The sequence below is a fragment of the Ailuropoda melanoleuca genome, chromosome 13 (genome assembly GCF_002007445.2).
Source record: "Ailuropoda melanoleuca isolate Jingjing chromosome 13, ASM200744v2, whole genome shotgun sequence".
Classification (NCBI taxonomy): Eukaryota; Metazoa; Chordata; class Mammalia; order Carnivora; family Ursidae; genus Ailuropoda; species Ailuropoda melanoleuca.
The window spans coordinates 56,292,920-56,310,557 of NC_048230.1; the positions used below are offsets into that span (position 1 = coordinate 56,292,920).

Here is a 17,638-nt window from a genome sequence, read left to right on the forward strand (position 1 = left end):
CCAGTGTTCTCGGCATCTTCTGACTGAAGGGCAGCAGGCCCTGGAGCCTCCTAACCCCAAATCCTAACCTAGACCCTGAGGCCAGTTTGTTGGATGAAGGCAGAAACACAGGGAAGGCCATTTGGAAAGGAAGCAGGTTTGGAAGGATGACAGGCTGTCCCTGGGGGAGGCCCTAGAGTAAGAACGCCTGCCATCTCTTGAGCACCTACTATGTGTCCTCAGGCATGTCAGTGCCACTGAGAGCACTGCTCTAAGTGTCTGACATTAAGTCACTCCTTTAATATCCAGCCACCTTCACACAAATAATCCCAGCCATCGTTTTTAAAGCACCTACTAAGTGCCACACACTGAGCTGAGTGATTGCTATGCACCACTGATCTTCGCATGGACCCCATCAGGTACACATCATCCTCACCCCCATTTATCAGGCAAGGACACAAAGGCCTGGGAAGGCAAGCAGCTACGTCATCTGGTGGCAAGAGTGGGCTCCAGATTCAACTGGTCCTGGGGATGCAGACCCTGGCTCCACCCATTCCACTTGTGTGATGTCGCAAAAGTGACTCCACCACTCAGAGCCTCGGTTTACCCCTTTGATAAATAGAGATGACTCTGGCACTCAGATCACAGGGAGCTAGACCTGGTGGGAGCACATGAGGGCCATTACAGAGCAGAGGTTAGAACACGGACTTGGGGCTCCGGCAGGTCTGTGTTCCAATCTTACTGTGTGACCTCAGGTAAGCAGCATAACCTCTCTGGGCCTCCATGTCTTCTGTGAAACGGGCATCATAACACCTCTCTCATGCTGCTGATGGGAGGAAGAGCTGGGCATTCCGCAGGCACTCGACACAGGTGACTTGTTCTTATGTTTCACCTAAGATGACTCTGCTGGGGTGAGGGGAAGAGGCCCCAGGCCTCGGACAGAAGGCCAAGGCACCCACGGCTCTCTGCCACCCTCCTGGACCACAAGTAATTTAAACAGAGGAGGTCAGCTCCTCATTCTTCTTCACACTCNACAGGCACTCGACACAGGTGACTTGTTCTTATGTTTCACCTAAGATGACTCCGCTGGGGTGAGGGGAAGAGGCCCCAGGCCTCGGACAGAAGGCCAAGGCACCCACGCTCTCTGCCACCCTCCTGGACCACAAGTAATTTAAACAGAGGAGGTCAGCTCCTCATTCTTCTTCACACTCTCGCTCTTGGGCCTGGCTGTGCTCCTGACAGGCCTCAGCTTCGCCCTTTGGTTCTTGTACTGCCTCTTGCCATTGCTAGCTCCAGCCCCGGCTCCCTTGGTCCAGACCCTCACCCCACGATTCCCACCTTCACCCCTGCACACACAGGGCCCTCCACCTGGCATGCCCTCACTTACCCTAACCCATCAGCCTGGTCCATATTTCACTCATCCTTTGCCAGTTGGGTTCAAAACCACCTCCTCCAGGGAGCCTGCCCTGATCCTCCCCTCTGAAAGCACATTCTCTCAGATTCTCTCTAAACCTCACTTACCCCTTTCTATCATTACACATCAGCTATTTTTGCACATGTCACCTCAAATTTTGGCTGCTGTGAGGTGGAAAATTTGCAAGGGAGATTTGGAAAAGAAATGTTTTTGTCTCTAAAATACTTAAAGAAACCCGCTAAATCGAAATTAACAAATCTTTCATTAATCCACTCAAACTTCACAATTCAGTATTAAATTCCTAATTTAGTATTTACGAAAATTTTCGTGCCATTTGAAAACAATCTGAAAACGAGAATGTTTCTTGTTGGGCAAACACTCCCTGGTGTACATGGGGATTGCCAAGAAACCAAAGTCAGTGGTAAAATAAATGAGCTGCTTGTTGCCAAACAAATTCGGAAGTGAAATTATTAATATTATTAAAGTCCTTTTGTGATTTTTCCAGTCCCACTTTTGGTCTGGCCTCCTCGTTTATTTCCCGGTAACAGCCCCCACCCCCACCCCGCATTATCTCCTTCTCTTCCCTCCTGGTTCCATCTCTTCTTATCTCCCTCCTCCTAGAAACCAGTATTCCATATTCCCACCTTCCACACCCTTGCGCACACTCCCCCACCTCCTGGAATGCCCTCTCCTCTTTTTGAGCCAGCAGCTTACCCTTCTTCAGAGTGGAGTGCAAGCCCCACCTCCCTCCCTGATGGCTCCCAGCCTCACCACCCAGGGGAAGCCGCCTTCTGGCAGCAGCGACCCCTCTGATTCTCCTCTGGGGCACCCCCCAGCTACAAAATGAGAGGGCTGGAGGGGGCCAGGAGTGTCAAATGCATGGCCCTCAGGACAAATCTGGCCTGTATATTTGTAGATTTCCCCAACATTGAAAACTCCAGAAACGTCAATCCAGATTTACAGTTTCTCATGGAAAACTGGAAATCCTGGCCTTCCCGCACGGTGCCGTTGGGCTGCAACTGAGCAGTGCCCACCCTTGAGACAGGCCAGCCCCTCTGGCCAGCCACATCACCACTGCGCGGCTTGCCTGGCCCTGGGGTTTGCAATCCTTGTACTGGAGCGGGGATCCCAAGGCTTCCTTCAGTCTCAGAATCCTTTCTTGAAACACCCTAGGTAGACTCCTCTCCCTCTTGCTCTCCAGGTGCAAGCCAACAAATCCTGCTCACCTCACCTTGAAAATAGGCTCAGAATCCAAGGGCTTCTCCCCTCTCCCCTCCCTCCACTCCCTTGCCCTTCCTGGAATGCCTACAGCCTGCTCTCCTCATTCTAAGCCAGAGGGATCCTGTTAGACCAGTAGTTTCCAACTGGGGGCAATTTTGCACCCCAGGGCACATTTGACAATATCTGGAGCTATTTTTAGTTGTCACAAGTGGGTGCGGGGAGAAGCACTACTGGCCTCCAGTAGGGAGAGGCCAGGGATGCTGCTTCGGCCTCCCGCAGAGTACAGGACAGACCCCCACAACAGAGAACAAGCTGGCCGAATGCCCAGAGCGCCCAGGGTGGAAAAGCCTGTGTCGGAACCTAAGTCAGACCCTGCCCTTCCTGTGTCACAATCCTCCAGGGGCTCCCACTTCACTTGCAATAAAATCTAAACTCCTCCCCGGGGCCCCAACAGCCCTGAATGATCTGGGACCCGCTGGCCTCCCCCCCTGCTCACTCGGCCAGATTGCTCTCCTTATCATTTCCCAACAATGCAAAATTTTTCCCACCTCAGGGCATTTGCATCTGCTATTCCACCATCTGGAACACTCTGCCCCAGATGTCTGCAGGGCTGGTCCCCTCACTTTTCTCCAGCCTCCTGTTCCTTCTGTGACGGGCCATGTGACACTGTAGCCCCTGTACTCCTCATCCCCCTTCACCGCTGATTTTACCATCTGATACGCTCTTTTACTCATTTGTTTCTTGGTTGTCTCCCCTGTTAAAATGTAAGTGCCACAAAGGCTGGGAGTTTGCTAGTTCTGTTCACTGATGTGCCTGACACATAATAGATGCTCAATAAATATCTACTGAGGGATCTGGGTCTAACAGGCCTCCCAAGCATTAGAATGTTAGAATTGCAGGGGCTTAGTTGACTGAAAGCCAGGATTCCTTTGTCCTGGAGGGAAGAATTCTCTGTTTCCAGGACTCCATGACCTTGAGCATCCTCTGAGGTTCTATTCCAGGCTGGAGGACTGCTGAAGGTCACCCAGGTCCTGGCTTAGAGAGAGAAAGGCCAGGGGGCAAGACAGAAGGGGAGGCAGGGGCTGGGCCAGAAGGTTGGAAGGCTGAGGCCACTGGTGGGTGTGATGGATGATGGGGCCCAGCTTGGGACACAACCCAGGGCTTCCCAGCATTGGAGATCCTGGTACCCCTCACAGAACATGAGCTGCGCCTGGTGGTGTAGGGGAGGGAATATCTGAAGAACTCACACAGAAGCTCAGAAATCAAAGGTAAACAATTTGGCCCAGGAAAAAGCCACATAATGTGAATTAATTGAGAATCAGGGCCAAAATTTCAAAATAAAGATCCACCTTAAAGAAATTTGACGGGGACCCTATTTTTCAATGTTTAAAAAAAAAGTGAAAATATATTGTTTTTCTCTTCTCTTCACAATTAATTATGCAAATTCTTCGATGGACAAAGTCAATCGAGTGATATTTAAATATATTTAAACAAAATTGCATGACGGCAGAGTGCAATGTCCTTTTCATTGCATTTGACCAAACCTAAATAACATGGAGAGAGGCATTTCTGCAAAATTATTCAGTCTGCACTGTGGCTACCACTGAGCCCTGGTCGCTGCCCCTAGAACTGGCCCGCCCACTGAGGCCAGTGGAAAAGTAGAGGAAGCTGTGGCCCCACCCACCCCAGAATGGACTCCTGCACCCTACCCCCAACATTTCCAACTTCTGATTCATAAAAGTGGCATGGATGCGCCTGATTTGTGCACACGGGTCATATGGCCTTACTCAAGCTTGGAGGAGCAGCCCTCAACCCCTCCTTCCCCCTGGCCAGGGTCCTCCCTTCCCCCTGAGCCCCCATTCCTTAGCCCCTTGCTGTCTCCTAATGTCATCCTCCTGAGCTCATTGACAGTGGGAGAAATGACTGGAAGGGTGATCCCCTACCCCCTGGTGACCAGGGGCACCCAGGGGGCTGCGGGAGAGCAGGGACACACTCACCATCCAGAACGATGAGGTGAGGAAGAGGGGAGAGTGTTCCAGGCAGAGGGAGCTGCTTGGCAAAGGTGTGGAGGGAGAATGAACTCCAGCCACAGCTGGAGTGTGGGCAGGGCTGACTCTTCTAGAACCTTCTAAACCAGACGTGTCCACAGAGTTGGGTTGTTTGTTGTTTTTAATTTGATTCATTGGCCAACATTTAAAAATCAGGACTTTTCACATACGACCTCAGATTTCTGGCTTCACTTGATAAATTGAAAGATCTGGGCTGAGTGCCGGCCAAGAGGCAGCTGTCCCCTGAGAAGGGCCTATTCTCTCCAGTTCATGGCAGTCGCCACCCAGCCCACCTCCCTTATCATGTCACCTCCCAACCCTGAGATGTCAGAGTTTCTGACTCCCTGTTCTAAAGCTAGCCAAGGAGGACTTGGGCCCAGAGAGCTTAAACAACACTTCAGGGTCACACAGCATGCGGATCAGGGCTACTGCCCCGGGACTCAAGACCAGCAGCCCTGCACAGCACATGGAGCCCCTCCCCCGAGCAGCCCCCCGGACCCCACTTCAGTCCTCCAGGAGCTGCTGACCCTGGCCCTGAGCCCCAGAGGCCCAGGAGGCCATGCCGTGGGTGCTGGGCAGCAAGCTGGGGAAGGCCCCGTCCTGTTTAGGTTTTGTGGTCTCGTGAGTAACTGAGTGGAAAAAAACAAGCTTGAAAAGATAACAGTTACAACGAAATTAAATCAAATCAGGCTCGTGACTCATTTATGGAGCCGTAAAAACAGAAAACAAAAACAAGCTGGCTCTGGAGAAGGGAGGCCAGGATGAGGAGGGGAGAAATCGGGGAGGGAAAAACGAAAGCAGCAAGCAGCGGCGGCAGCTGCCTCCTGGGACTGTGGATCACCCCAACCACGAGGCACAGCGCCAGGCCCCAGAGTGGCCAGGGCCCAAGGGGCTCCGGGGCCGGGACACCTGAGGCCCAGGGGAGGGGCCAAAGACCCGAGATGTGGGCCAGATGGCTGGTCTTGTCCTCCCAAACCCCTCCGCCCTCGGTGAGCTGGAAACCATTAGCACGCCATTCTACACACAAGGAAACTGTCACTCAGAGGGACCAAGGGACAAGCCTCAGATCACACGGCCAGGAAATGGGAGGATGAGATTCAAACCTGGTCTAAAAGCCTCTACGAGAGTCAGTCTTGCCATCTGGAAAACAGGCGGCCTGTTCTGAAAGCTACCCTGAACGCTTCGGGAGCCCCGAAGGCAAGCCACCCAGCACGGCTGCCCCTCTCTAGTCTCACTGTCCCATTTGTGCAATAGCAGGGTCACGTCAGGCAACGTCGAAGGAAGGCCCAGGAGCTCGGTGGGTCTGACCCAGGGGAGCTTCAAAGCATTGCTCTGCCCATTTCCCAGAAGCCTCTGCCCCCCAGGGATGTAAGAGGAGCCAGAGGCAGAGCCTGGGGGAGCCCGCCCCACAGCCCTATGACTCCCCAGAGGTCGCCCTGACCCAGGGACAAGACTGCCGGCAGCAGGGAGCTGGGCCGGGTGCACAGAGCAGGAGTGCAGGGCTGGTGAGAGCAGGATTTAAGGCAGCTGGGAGTGAAGGGGCACTGGGAAGCCACTGCCGAGAGTAACACCATTCACCACATTGGGGCTGGAATGCTTAGCATGGGCCAGGTGTGGTGCTGAGCGCTTGACATTTGTTCGTTCATTCATTCAGCCACTCTGCAAGTCTTTGGTGAGCACCTTCTTCGGCCAGGTGCCATGCTGGGGGATAGGAACATAACAACGATCATGAGGGACGAAACTGGAGCTGCTGTCCTTGGGGAGGTAGACAGACAAATAAGCAAAACCATGATGCATCACATAGTGGTAAGAGCTAAGAGACAAACTAAGAGAGGAAGGGAGTGTCTGGGGTTGAAAGAAGCCTCACTGAGCTGTGACATTTGAGCAGAGACCTGAAGGAGGAGTGAGAGCAAGCCACCTTTGGGAAAGGTATAGCAGGCACTGAGAACAGGAAGCACAAAGGCCCTGGGGTAGGAGCATGCCAAGCACCTTTGAGGGATAGCAAATGGGTCAGTGTGGCAGGGATGGGGTGAATCCTCCCAACAGCCAGCGGGGTGGGTACTTCCATTATCTCCCCTTACAGAAGAGGAAATTGAGGCTCAGAGAGGGGAAGTGACTTGCCCAGAGTCACACAGTCAGGAAATGGCAGTTCAGGGAGCAGAGTACAAGTCAGACTATGTGTGGAGGGGGAAGTTTATGTGACAACACTGCGTGGCCCAGGAGTGACTCCCAGACAGCATGTGTCACCTGCCCGTGTCATAACCACAGATGTGGTGATTGTGTATCCCAGCAAATTTACATCCTATCCTCATCAGCCTGGCTCTCCTGCTTTCTCTGTCCAGCCCTGGGAGTCTCAGCCCTGTGCTTACCCTGCCTCCCAGGCCCTCTGAGGTCTAGAGGGCACTGGGTAGCCAAGAACCCAGGGAACTCATTCATGCTAAGTTGTGAGTGACTGCTAACAATCCCTGGTTTATCCCTATACCTGGGTTGACCTTTAACCAGGTCATAGAAGTAGTTTTGCAGCCTTGGTTTCCCCATCTGTCAAATAATGGGTCCACTTAGGTGGCCTCCACGAGGAGTTAAAGATTCTTGGGTGCACAGAGGGACAGGGCTTCCTGAAGTCACACAGCCAGGGAGTAACAGAACAGGGTGACCCCAGCCTATTGACTGCTGGACAATGCTTTATCCTGGAGCTCAGCCTGCCCTACTGTCTTCACCAACCTCTCCTCTGCCACCACCCTGAACCCCCTCACTGTTCACAGTCCCAGGCCTTTGCGCATGCTATCCCCTTCTTGGGAGTACCTTTCCCCTGGGCAATCTCCTCCACTTAAAAAGGACAAATAGAGCAGGATCAGGGTACAGAGAGAGACAGCATAAAGGAGGTGGAAGATATTGATGCTGGCAAGTGAAGGGGGCTCAGAGAAGGCTGCTCTGAGGGGTAGCATCCAAGCGGAGACCTGAAGAGGGTGAGGGGGTGAGTCATGTGAATACATGTGGGTGAGGTTTCCAAGCAAAGGGAACAGCATATGCAAAGGCCCCGAGGAAGAAGGGTTTGAGGCTTATTAGAGGAACAGCAAGGAGGTCATTGAGTTGGGAAGGAGTAGCAAGGGGGAGGGTGGGAAGAAATAGAGTCATCAGAGAGGTATAGGGTTTGTTGGGGGAGGGCATTACACAGGGCCTCGAGGGCCATGGGGACGACTTTGGCTTTTACCCTGAGCAAGGTGGGAGCCCTGGGAGGTCTCTGAGCAGGGGAGGGACAGGATCTGACTTAGGTCTAAGGGGATCCCTCTGGCTGTGTGTGAAGAACAAACTGTAGGCATGAGGCCCCCAGGTGGGTGATGCTGGAGGCCTGGGCCAGTGCAGGGCAGTAGAGATGAGGGGCCAATAGCATGTGGTGAGCAATCAGATGTGGGGGCAAGTGAGAACAAAGGGTCAAGGATGACTCCCAGGTTTGGGGGTGCACCTGGAAGATGGAGGAGCCAGTAACTGAGACAGGGATAGTTTCGGGAGAGGATCAGGCATTGGGTGATGGCTGTGCTGAATTTTTGGCTATTAATCACCCCAAAAGCAATGGGGAGAGGTGGGTGAGACTCAGGTCCAGAGTCAGGGGAGATATCCAGGTTGGAGAGATGCATTAGAAAGTCTGAAGCATTTAGGTGAGGACAAGGACTATGTCTTTGGCACCTGTGCCCCCCCACCTTCCCTCACCCCAGCACCAGGCTGGCCTTGGGGAGGCCTCAGGGAGCATCTAGGGGGACCCTTGAATGAATCCACGAGCACATGTATTGAGTGCCCGCCATGCTTGGGGCCAAGCCAAGCTCTTCCTTTCACGGACTCATTTATTTCTTGCAACACCCTAAAGAAGTAGATATCCCCGAAGCCCCGTTTACAGAGCTGAGAGTGAAGCACTTCACCCAAGTTGTCACCAGCACTGAGGAAATAAACTATTGAATTAATTAATTTGGGAAGGCTGCCCTCAAAGAGGTACAGCAGGCAATGGGCAGGGCTGTTAGGGGAAAGCCCCCTCCCTGCTTAGCAGCCCTTGATCCTCATGCTGGGCCTGGGGCTAGGGGAGGTCAGAGGTTCCTGAGTCACCAACATCTCAACCCCTAAGCCAGGGGGCTGACGCACTGGGTCAAATACACAAGACAGGGAGAGAGACACAGAGTCAAGGAGAGATGGGACAAAGACAGGGACAAAGAGATCCAGGGAGACACAAAGAGAGTTGGAACTTAGGAGGGGCTGACTCATTTTCCATCCCTCCTTCCCCAGGACCTCATCACTGGCCCCACCATCCTCTCCATCACCACCAACTCTCTCCCGGGAAAGACTGAGCCATCCTGCAGACAGTCCTAGGCTGAAATCCTGGCTCAGGAGCTGCCCACTGGGTGACATCAGACAGGTGATTCCCTCTCCCCATCTGTGAAGCAAGGCGGCTGCTACTCGCACAGAGCCCTTGGCAGCCAGATGAGATGGAGTGGGAGGCTGGTATCTGGTAGCAACAAGCACCCAAGAAAGCTAGGTGCCCCCCGCCCTGGGCTGAGGAGGGGAGTGAGGACACACTTTCTGAGGTCAGGGCCTGTGTTCCCCAAGGGGTCAATATTCGTGTCTTTGTTCTTTCACCAAATATTTATTAAGCACCTACTGTGTGCCAGGTGCTGTGATGGGCACAGGGGACACAGCAGTGAAAAAGGCAAACAGAAATCCCTCCCCTGGTGGAGCTGACATTCTAGAGGGGGAGATAGACAAGCAAGCGACAGTGAATGCACATGCACCAGGGGCTGAGAAGGGCAGTGGTGGAAAGAAATCAGGGCACAGGAGGAAGAAATGCCCCCCAGAAGGGGACTCGTTATCACGTACTTGCTGAGTACAGGGCACTTTCACCAGATTTATCGCACAGAATGTCCCCAGCAATCCAGGAGATAGGTCCTCTTCTTGTCCCCATTTCCCAGGGGAGGAAATAGACTCAGAGAGGTGAAGTGACTTGCCCAAGGTCACTTCTTGAAGGGGCAGAGCCAGAATCTGAATGGGCCCCAAAGTCCTGGGGACAAACAGAAGTGTATAATCCAAGGTGGGATGAGTCAGTAGCGCTCCTGTGAGATACCAGGGCGGGGGCTTGAATGCCGGACCCTCAGGCAGACAACAAGGCTTGTGCCAGAGGCCTCAGCAGACAACAGGCTAAGGACCAGGGGATCTGGGTCCTTGGGCTCCCTGGCAGGGCCCCAGCTCCAGCACCCACCCACAAGGCCCCAGTTAGGGTGACAGCCACGCCCAGGCTCAGCCTCTGGCCCGCGCCGCCTGCTGGGAACACACAGTCCTCAGGACTGGGAGGCTCAAAATAGAAAGCTCGGAACCTGGGTCAGAGCCTGGAATGCCTGGGCAGGCAGACCGGGCCTCCTGGATCAGCCCGCGTACTGCCCGGCCCTTGGGCTGGCAGGGTGACAGAATCATTAGGATCTGCTGCTAGGGCCTCGGTCCCTTCTGCTATGCTCCTGAAACAGCTTCCGAGAGGCGGGCTCCAGGATCTCATGAACTTAAGCTCATCGCCTCTCCTGGCTCAATCTCAGACTAGCTGTGTGGCCTTGGGCTGGTCACCTACCCCGAGGGACCTCAGTGTCCTTATCTGCCAAGAACTCATAGAGTTGTTTGTTCGGTCATTCAGCCAATGTTTGTTGAGCACAGATTATGTTCTGGGTACTGTGCTGGGTGCTGGAGCTACAACAGGGAACAGAGCAGACAACACTCTTCTTCTTTTTTACTTTCAAGATTTGTTTCTTTATTTGAGAGAGAGAGAGAGAGAGAGAGAAGGCGTGAGCAGGGGGAGGGGCAGAAGCAGAGGGAGAGAGAGGATCTCCAGTAGCCTCCTGCTGAGCACGGAGCCTGACCACGGCTCCATCTCAACCACCACAAGATCATGACCTGAGCCGAGATCAAGAGTCGGACGCTTAACCAACTGAGCCACCCAGGCGCCCAAACCAGACAAAAGTCTCGTGTCCTTGTGGATAAAATCTGCCAGATTGTCAGATGGTGATGAGCACCCCAGGGGAACATAAAGCAGGAAAGGGGAGGTGGAATACTGGGTGGGGCATGGAAGTGGGGGGTCAGAGGAGGCTTCATATGAAGATGACCCTTGAGCAGAAACCTGAAGAAAGGGGTGGAGGGGGCCCTGCAGACACTTGGGTGAAGAGTGTTCCAGACAGAGGAACAGCCAGAGCAAAGGCCATGAGGCAGCATGAGCTTGGACTGTTTCAGAGACACAGAGGAGGTCAGTATAGCTGGAAGGGTGAGCGAGGAGGAGGAAGAAGAAGAGGAGGTCAGCTGATGGGGGGCCTTGTGAGTCAAGGGAATATCTCGAGGACTGATTCTCAAAGCACTGGGGGTACAACTCAGCGGGAGAATAACACGGGCTGAGCCATAGTTTTAAAGGACCCCTCTGGCTAAGTGTGAGGAGGGGATATCTGGGGGGGTCTTAATGCAAGCTTTTGTGCCACGGTGGACAGGTGGTGATGGTGGCAGTGGAAGCAGAAGGAAAGACTTTGGAGGCCCCTTGGGCCTCAGGAGGCCCAGCAGGAAGTTGGTGGTCAGGCAGCCCAGCCTGGAAGGCTGACTGGTTTGTCCAGCCTGAAGCCTACGACCCCCACCCCCATCCTGTGTGGGCTTGTGGCAGCCCCGGGGCTGGGAAACGTGCCTGGAATGTCAGCCATGAGGCCCAGGGTCGGACAGTGCCCGTGGGACCCGCCAGTGGCCAGGCGAGCACCCGAGCCACAGCCCTGCCCACACATGGAATCTCTCGGGCCCACTGACCAGGGTAAGTGGTAATTACAGGCCCTGGAGCAGAGGGGGAGGGGACTGCAAGCCAGAGCCTCCCCCACAGCCACTCCCATTTACTGAGCACCTATTTTGTGCTGAGCCCTCACCACACACCATCCCATCCCCTTGGCACCCCAACCCTGTGCCACTGGGACCTCCACGTGACCCACCTTGCAGATGAGGAAGCGGACTTGCTGACAGTCCCACAGTACAAGCCAAGGCATTGAGGAGTCGAGATTAGTACCCAGGACCCCAAACCGGGCATGCCTTCTTTGTGGCTGTACTGCCATCAAACTGCTCCAGGGACCAGGGTGAGGCAGAAGAAAGCTCTGGAATGTGAGTGCCCTGGGGCCTTCTCTGGCCCTTGGCCCCTTCATCTGTCATTCATTCATTCATTCATTCATTCATTCATTCATTCACAAGTGTTTACTGGGACCTGCTCTGTACAGGCATGGTGCTGGGAGCTGGGTACACAGCAATGAGCAACACAGACAAAATTCCCCACCCGAGTGATGGTGACATTCCAGTAGAAGAAAACAATCAAGAAGTCAGATAAATAAGCAGAGTAATTTTCGAGAGTAAGCTAGAAGTCCCAGGAAGAAAATGAAACAGCATGAGCTGATGGAAGGGAGGGCTAGCCAGGGAGGGCCTCTCTGAGAGGTGACTTTGGAGCCGAGGCCCGACTCACCTCATGGGGAGAGCTGAGGGGAGAGTATTCTCCAGTCCAGAGGGGAAAGCAAGTGCAAAGTCCCTGAGGCAGCAGCATAATTGGCATGTTCAGCCATAGGAAGGAGGCCAGTGTGGCTGCAGCTGAGCAGAAAAGGGGAGAGAACGGGTGGGCTGGGGTCGGAAGAAGGAGTAAAGTTAGAAAGGGCTTCAGGACAGGGGAGGCGATCCCCCAGAGCTTTGTGGGCTGCTGTAAGGACTCTGGCTTCCACTCTGAGTGCAGTGGAAACCATGGGAGGTTCTGAGCAGGGGAGGGACAGGATCTGTCTTGGATTCTAAGGGAATCCTTCTGGTTTAAGAGGGCAAGAATGGAGGCAGGGAAATAAAGTGAGGATTGCAAAGGTCCAGTGGGAGAAGGCAGTGCTGGCCCAGGGTGGGGCAGTGGAGGTGGAGGCTTGAACACTTGGATGAGCTCACTGACAGACCGGCCATCGGGCAGCAGAGGGAAACCAGGTTTGGCGCCTGGGCAGCCAAGTGGCTGGGGCTGCCATCACTGTAGTGGGGAAGATCCCAGGTTTGTGGTGGGGGCAGGGGGGCCCTCCTGGGCATGAAGCCCCACTAGGGGTAAAAGAAGGGCACCTAGTACCCCACACTCCCGCCTCAAGCACAGTTTCAGTGAAGGGGGTCCCATGGTCAGATGGCCCCAGAATCTGTGACCCCAGAAATGAGGTGCTATCTACCTGTGAGAGCCCTGCAGACATAGCTCCCTTGAGCAGCCCAACCTCACCCCAGAGTGAGCAAACTCACTGTTCTTTGCTCTGCCCTGAGCATCCCGCCAGGCTCCCTAGAATCCTAGGGGTGGGGGATTGGGAACAGAACAAGGTTGTATGTCCTTCCCACTCACCTGCCTCCCCTGCCAGCCAAACAGGGCTGAAGAGGACTCATGGCCAATTCTTCCTCCACATCTTCATCCAGCCTGTTCCCTCTTGCCCTCTTCCCCTGTCTACCCTACCACTGGACTCCTGCTGCTCACCCCCCACCCCCAAAGCCTTCAGAGATGGCACCCAGCATCCCTCATGGGACCCACAGCTGGGAACTCGGCTCCAGTGACGCCAAACTCGCCGTCCATGTCATCATCACTTGGTTCTCCGATTCTAAGTTCCCATTTCATAGATGGAGGAACTGAGGTTCTAAGAGAGGGGGCAGGTTCCCAAGGTCAGAGACAAGGCAGTGGCAGCACCAGGATTTAAACTCAGGTCTGTCTAATTCTAAAGCTCTTAACACCCACACAGTACAGCGGCTAGCTTAGGTGGGCGAAGACAAGGCTTGGGGCGCAAGCATTTTATTTGGGAGGTGATCCCAGAAACACTAGTAGGGAATGAGGAAGTGAGACAGGAAGGGAGGTGAATAGGTCGCCTCTGTGGGCTCAGCATCCAGGAACCTCTGGGAGAAGGAATAGAACATGCGTTTGCATTGTCACAACCCAGGGTGAGGAAGCCCGCGGATCTAGGTGCCCATTCCCACCTCCACCAGCAAATGCCTCTCATGTCTGCCCCGAGCTCTGCAGGCAGAGTGACTCAGGACTGCAGCCACAAGTGTGCCCTCCCAGGTGGACACGGAGAGGACCTGGTACTGTGGCCACCCCAGAGGTGTCTTCCATCCCTCTCTCTTCCCACACTGCTTCTGACCCAAAAACAGGAGCCTGAGAAACCAGAGCTGGTACAGACGGGAAAACTGAGGACCAGAGGGGCCACCCACATGCCACAGGTTGCTCGGTGGGAGAGTGGCTGAATGCACCTCCTTTCTGGACCTTCTGACTTCTGGAACAGTACTGGCCTTGGGTCACAAATGATGACCCGCAGGATGCAGCTGTGTGACTACGGGCCAGCCCCTCCACTTCTCAGAGCCTCAGTGTCCTCATCTGAAGAAAGGGATCACTCAAATAAAACAACAAAAAACTACCTCCCAAGATTTTTGTAGGGATTCAGTGGGACACTGGATCTAAAAGGCTTAGAACAGCACATGGCAAATCGTAGGTGCTTACATAAATATTTGTGTTTAAAGGAGGTCATGCCAGGCACACAGAAGCCACGCAACAAATGGGAGCCATTATCATTACAGTTGTCATTGTTGCTTAGGGACCTCTCCATAACGGCCTGAGCCCAGGCTGTCCCCCATCAGGACAAGATGCTGGCTGAGTGACCTCCCCAGTTTCCTGGGTCCCAGCCTCTTGCTTAAGGCTGCCTGGACTTCGGAGAAACACAGGAGGAGGAGGAAGGGGCCGGGGCCTAGGCCAGGCCTGTTAGCGGTAACTGCGGGCAGTGACCCTGCCTGAGAGGCCCCTATTCACCCGTCCACCCATCCGCCAGAGCCGCCTGCCCATTCCACGCAGGGGACGCCTTGTCTTGCACAAGACAGGAAGAGGGAGGCCCGGGGTGGTGGCGGGTGACGCCAGGACCCCATGTCCACCCGCTGCAGACAGGATGGGCAAGGGAGGCCCCAGCCAGGCTTCCTGTGTGCTGAGTGCACTGGGCAGAAAGGAGAAGTGGAGTCCAGGGTCACAGGGAGATCCAGGCAGCGCCTTCTGCTCCGGCCCCACTGTTCCGCCTGCTGTCCCGGATTCAGGGACCCGGGAGTTCAAATCCCACCTCTGCCATCTCCCAGCTGCATGACTTTGGGCAACGTAGCTCAGGGCCTCTGTGTCCAGGCGCTGCTGGAGAACAAGGGAGCCTTTCCTCTAAGCCTCCCAGCCCCTTGGGGGTATGTCATCACCATGCCCATTTGACTGATGAAGAACCCAAAGTCATAGGCTGTTTTCAAGCAACATCTATTATACTTGAAGATTTAGGGGCACGATGGGAGGAGGACAGCCCTGAGGACCCAGTGCCTGCTGGAGACACAATGATGAAGCCCATGTGATCCCCTGTCGTCCATCCTGGGCCCACAGCAGGCATTGCTAATCAATTATGATTCTCCCTCCGAGGAGCCCTGAACCCTGCTCAAGATAGCTCTCCGGCCATGGTCAAATCAAGCACCTGAGACCAGAGTAAGGAAGGAGAGTATGCCTGCCTCCTCCATCCCAGCACCAGGCTGGATCAGAGGAACACTCCCAAGATACAGGCTGCCTTCTGGCAAGCTACCTTCAGATAATTCTCTAGAATCAGGGACCCCGAAACAAATCTACTCCCACCAGCCCAGACTATCAGGGCCCCCACCTTGGGGACAAACCTGATCTGAAGAAGGTGATCTCCAGAATAAGCATCTCCCCAGCAGGGTTGCCCAGTGGTTTATAAACAGCCTATAGGGCTGGAGCGGCATACTGGAGGGACCACAATGACAGAGAAGCTAAGTAACTGACAAGAGGCTGGATCCAGCCTGGGACAGGGAGGTGCGGGGAGGGGGAAAGTCCAGATCGCTAGCATGCTGGGGGCTCTGCCATCAGTGCCAGGGAAAATCCAGTGACCTGGAGCCCCATAGGGGCGGCGGGGGGGAATCATATGAAAGGAAAAATGAAACCGAATGCAGAGCTCTGGGCCTCCCGGCAGCCCCGGCCATCCAGCTCTGGTTCCCTGCCCCCACCCTGGTCCAAGCCACCATCACCGCTCACCTGGAAACCCGCCATTGTTTCCAGCCCACTCTCCCTGCTTCACCCTTGTCCCCTACACAGCCTACCCCCGTGGCAGCCGGAGGGATCGAAAGTGTAACCGTGACCAAATCACTCCCCTGATTCAACCCCCCAATGACCGCCCATCACATTTAGGATAAACTCCACATGACTGTCCCTCGCCTCTAGCCCTGGATATCTGGCCCCTGCCCCCACCAACACTACCTCCTTCTTTTCCTGTCACTCAACTCCCCAGAAATACAAATGTTATCCTGTTCCTAAAATGAGTCAACCCTGATTCCCACCTCCAGACTTTTGTTCTTGCTGTTCCCTCCACCTGTTGTTCCCCGCATTTCCCCTCGGTGGCTGCGTCTCAATTAGTCAGGTCTCAATAAATGCCACCTCCTCTCAGAGCCCCTCCTCTGCCCCTGCTAGGGGGTTTCGCCTGTCCCCCCACCCCATGGCACCCCTCTGCTTATGTCTCTGTAGCATGTATCTGTGTCTGGAAGGACCTCCTTATTTGTACGTTTGTCTCTCTCTCTCTCACCGGAATGCCAGCTCCACATGGGCAAGCATCATATCCACCCTGGTTACTGCTGTGTCCCTAGCACCTGGCACATAGAAGGTGCTCAGTAGATGTTTGTTGAAAGAGACTGAGAGGAAACAGCTTCAATCGTGTAGGGGGTTCTCACTGGAATCTTCTGAGTCCATACTCGCAGCTCCTCCCCGGGAATGACAGGTCAGTCCCCTCGGGTGCCAGGCCCAGCTGGCGCACACTGCTGGCGCGAATTCTCATTTCAGGGGGAAGGATGCTCGATTCGTGATGTCTGCCCCAGGGCAGGCAGAGTGGTGGGGTGTCTGCGGGCGTGCGTGTCTGGTTTGTTCACTGCTATCCCCACAACACCACCGTGTTGAGCCCAGTGGGAGCTCGATGAATATTTGTCGAATGCTAAATACATGGGTTCTTTATCTACTTGGCTACTCCTTTCAGGAAGAAAAACACCTTTAGCTCATTCAACCAACCACCATCGGTCAGCCATTCAGTGAGGCCCACCGTGTGCTAATCCTGAGAACAGGCAAGGGAGAGGATCTGATCCTCTGGTTGGAAGGAAGAGGAGGAGGAAGCCCAGCGAAGGAGGCTCGATCACAAGGTCACCCAGCTGGGTTCAGCTGACCAGAAAGTTCTTCAAGATCCCAGTCTGTCATGCCTCCTCCAGGGCATCCCTAGCCCCCTCCCTGGGGTACAGGGGATGAGGCCAGGCAGCCTCTGCTTCCCTTTTGGGGCATGCCACAGGGCTGTGGTTCAACGGAAGCAGGGCCCCTGCCCATCCCAGGCGCGGGCCTCTGAGGGCCTCACCCTACCCATTCCCAACCCAGACTCTTCCCAGCTGACTATGGGGCATCGGTTCCCCGTTCCTCTTTTCTCTGGGCAGGAGGAAATGGGTGGGGCCATGGGAAGATCCAGAGACTCAGTTTCCTCATCTGACAAGTGGGCTCAACCCCTGGCAACTTTAGAAGACGGTCTTCAGAAGTGGTGGTGATTCAAAGAGCGCACTCATGAAAGATGCAGAGCCAGGGCCTGCCACGTAGTCAGGTGAGGAGGCAGAGGCAGGCAGAGGTGCCTTGTGACCCCATCTCCCTGCTCAGACTTTCCCAAGGCTCTCCGTTGCTCTCAGCATAAGACCATGCTGCTCTCTCCCTCTGGAGCCTGTCCAGCCCAGCCCTCAGCCTTCCCTACTCCCCACTCACCCCTCACCTCACACCTCCAGCTACAGGGTCTTTTAGATTCACCTACTCCTCTGTTCTGTCCCACCACAGGGCCTTTGCACTTGCTGTGCCCACTTACGGGAACATTTGTTCCTCCCTTTCTCATCTACTTGGCCTCTATCTATCACC

At 54.6% G+C, this 17,638-nt stretch overlaps 2 long non-coding RNA genes across 3 annotated transcripts in view; both read right to left on the minus strand.

Annotated features, from left to right (window-relative positions):
• The window catches only part of LOC117795651, a 158,375-nt gene that overhangs the window by 114,363 nt on the left and 26,374 nt on the right, over positions 1 to 17,638 (minus strand). The gene's annotated exons all lie outside the window — the stretch shown is intronic.
• LOC117795653 lies at positions 1,072 to 13,787 on the minus strand. 2 transcript variants are annotated; one of them, XR_004619740.1, is made up of 3 exons: positions 13,043 to 13,787; positions 9,523 to 9,703; positions 1,072 to 6,363 (listed from the first exon to the last, which is right to left on the minus strand). It is a non-coding gene; the product is annotated as an uncharacterized LOC117795653 (long non-coding RNA). The 2 variants fall into 2 exon arrangements; XR_004619739.1 differs by lacking the exon at positions 9,523 to 9,703 and adding an exon at positions 12,161 to 12,312.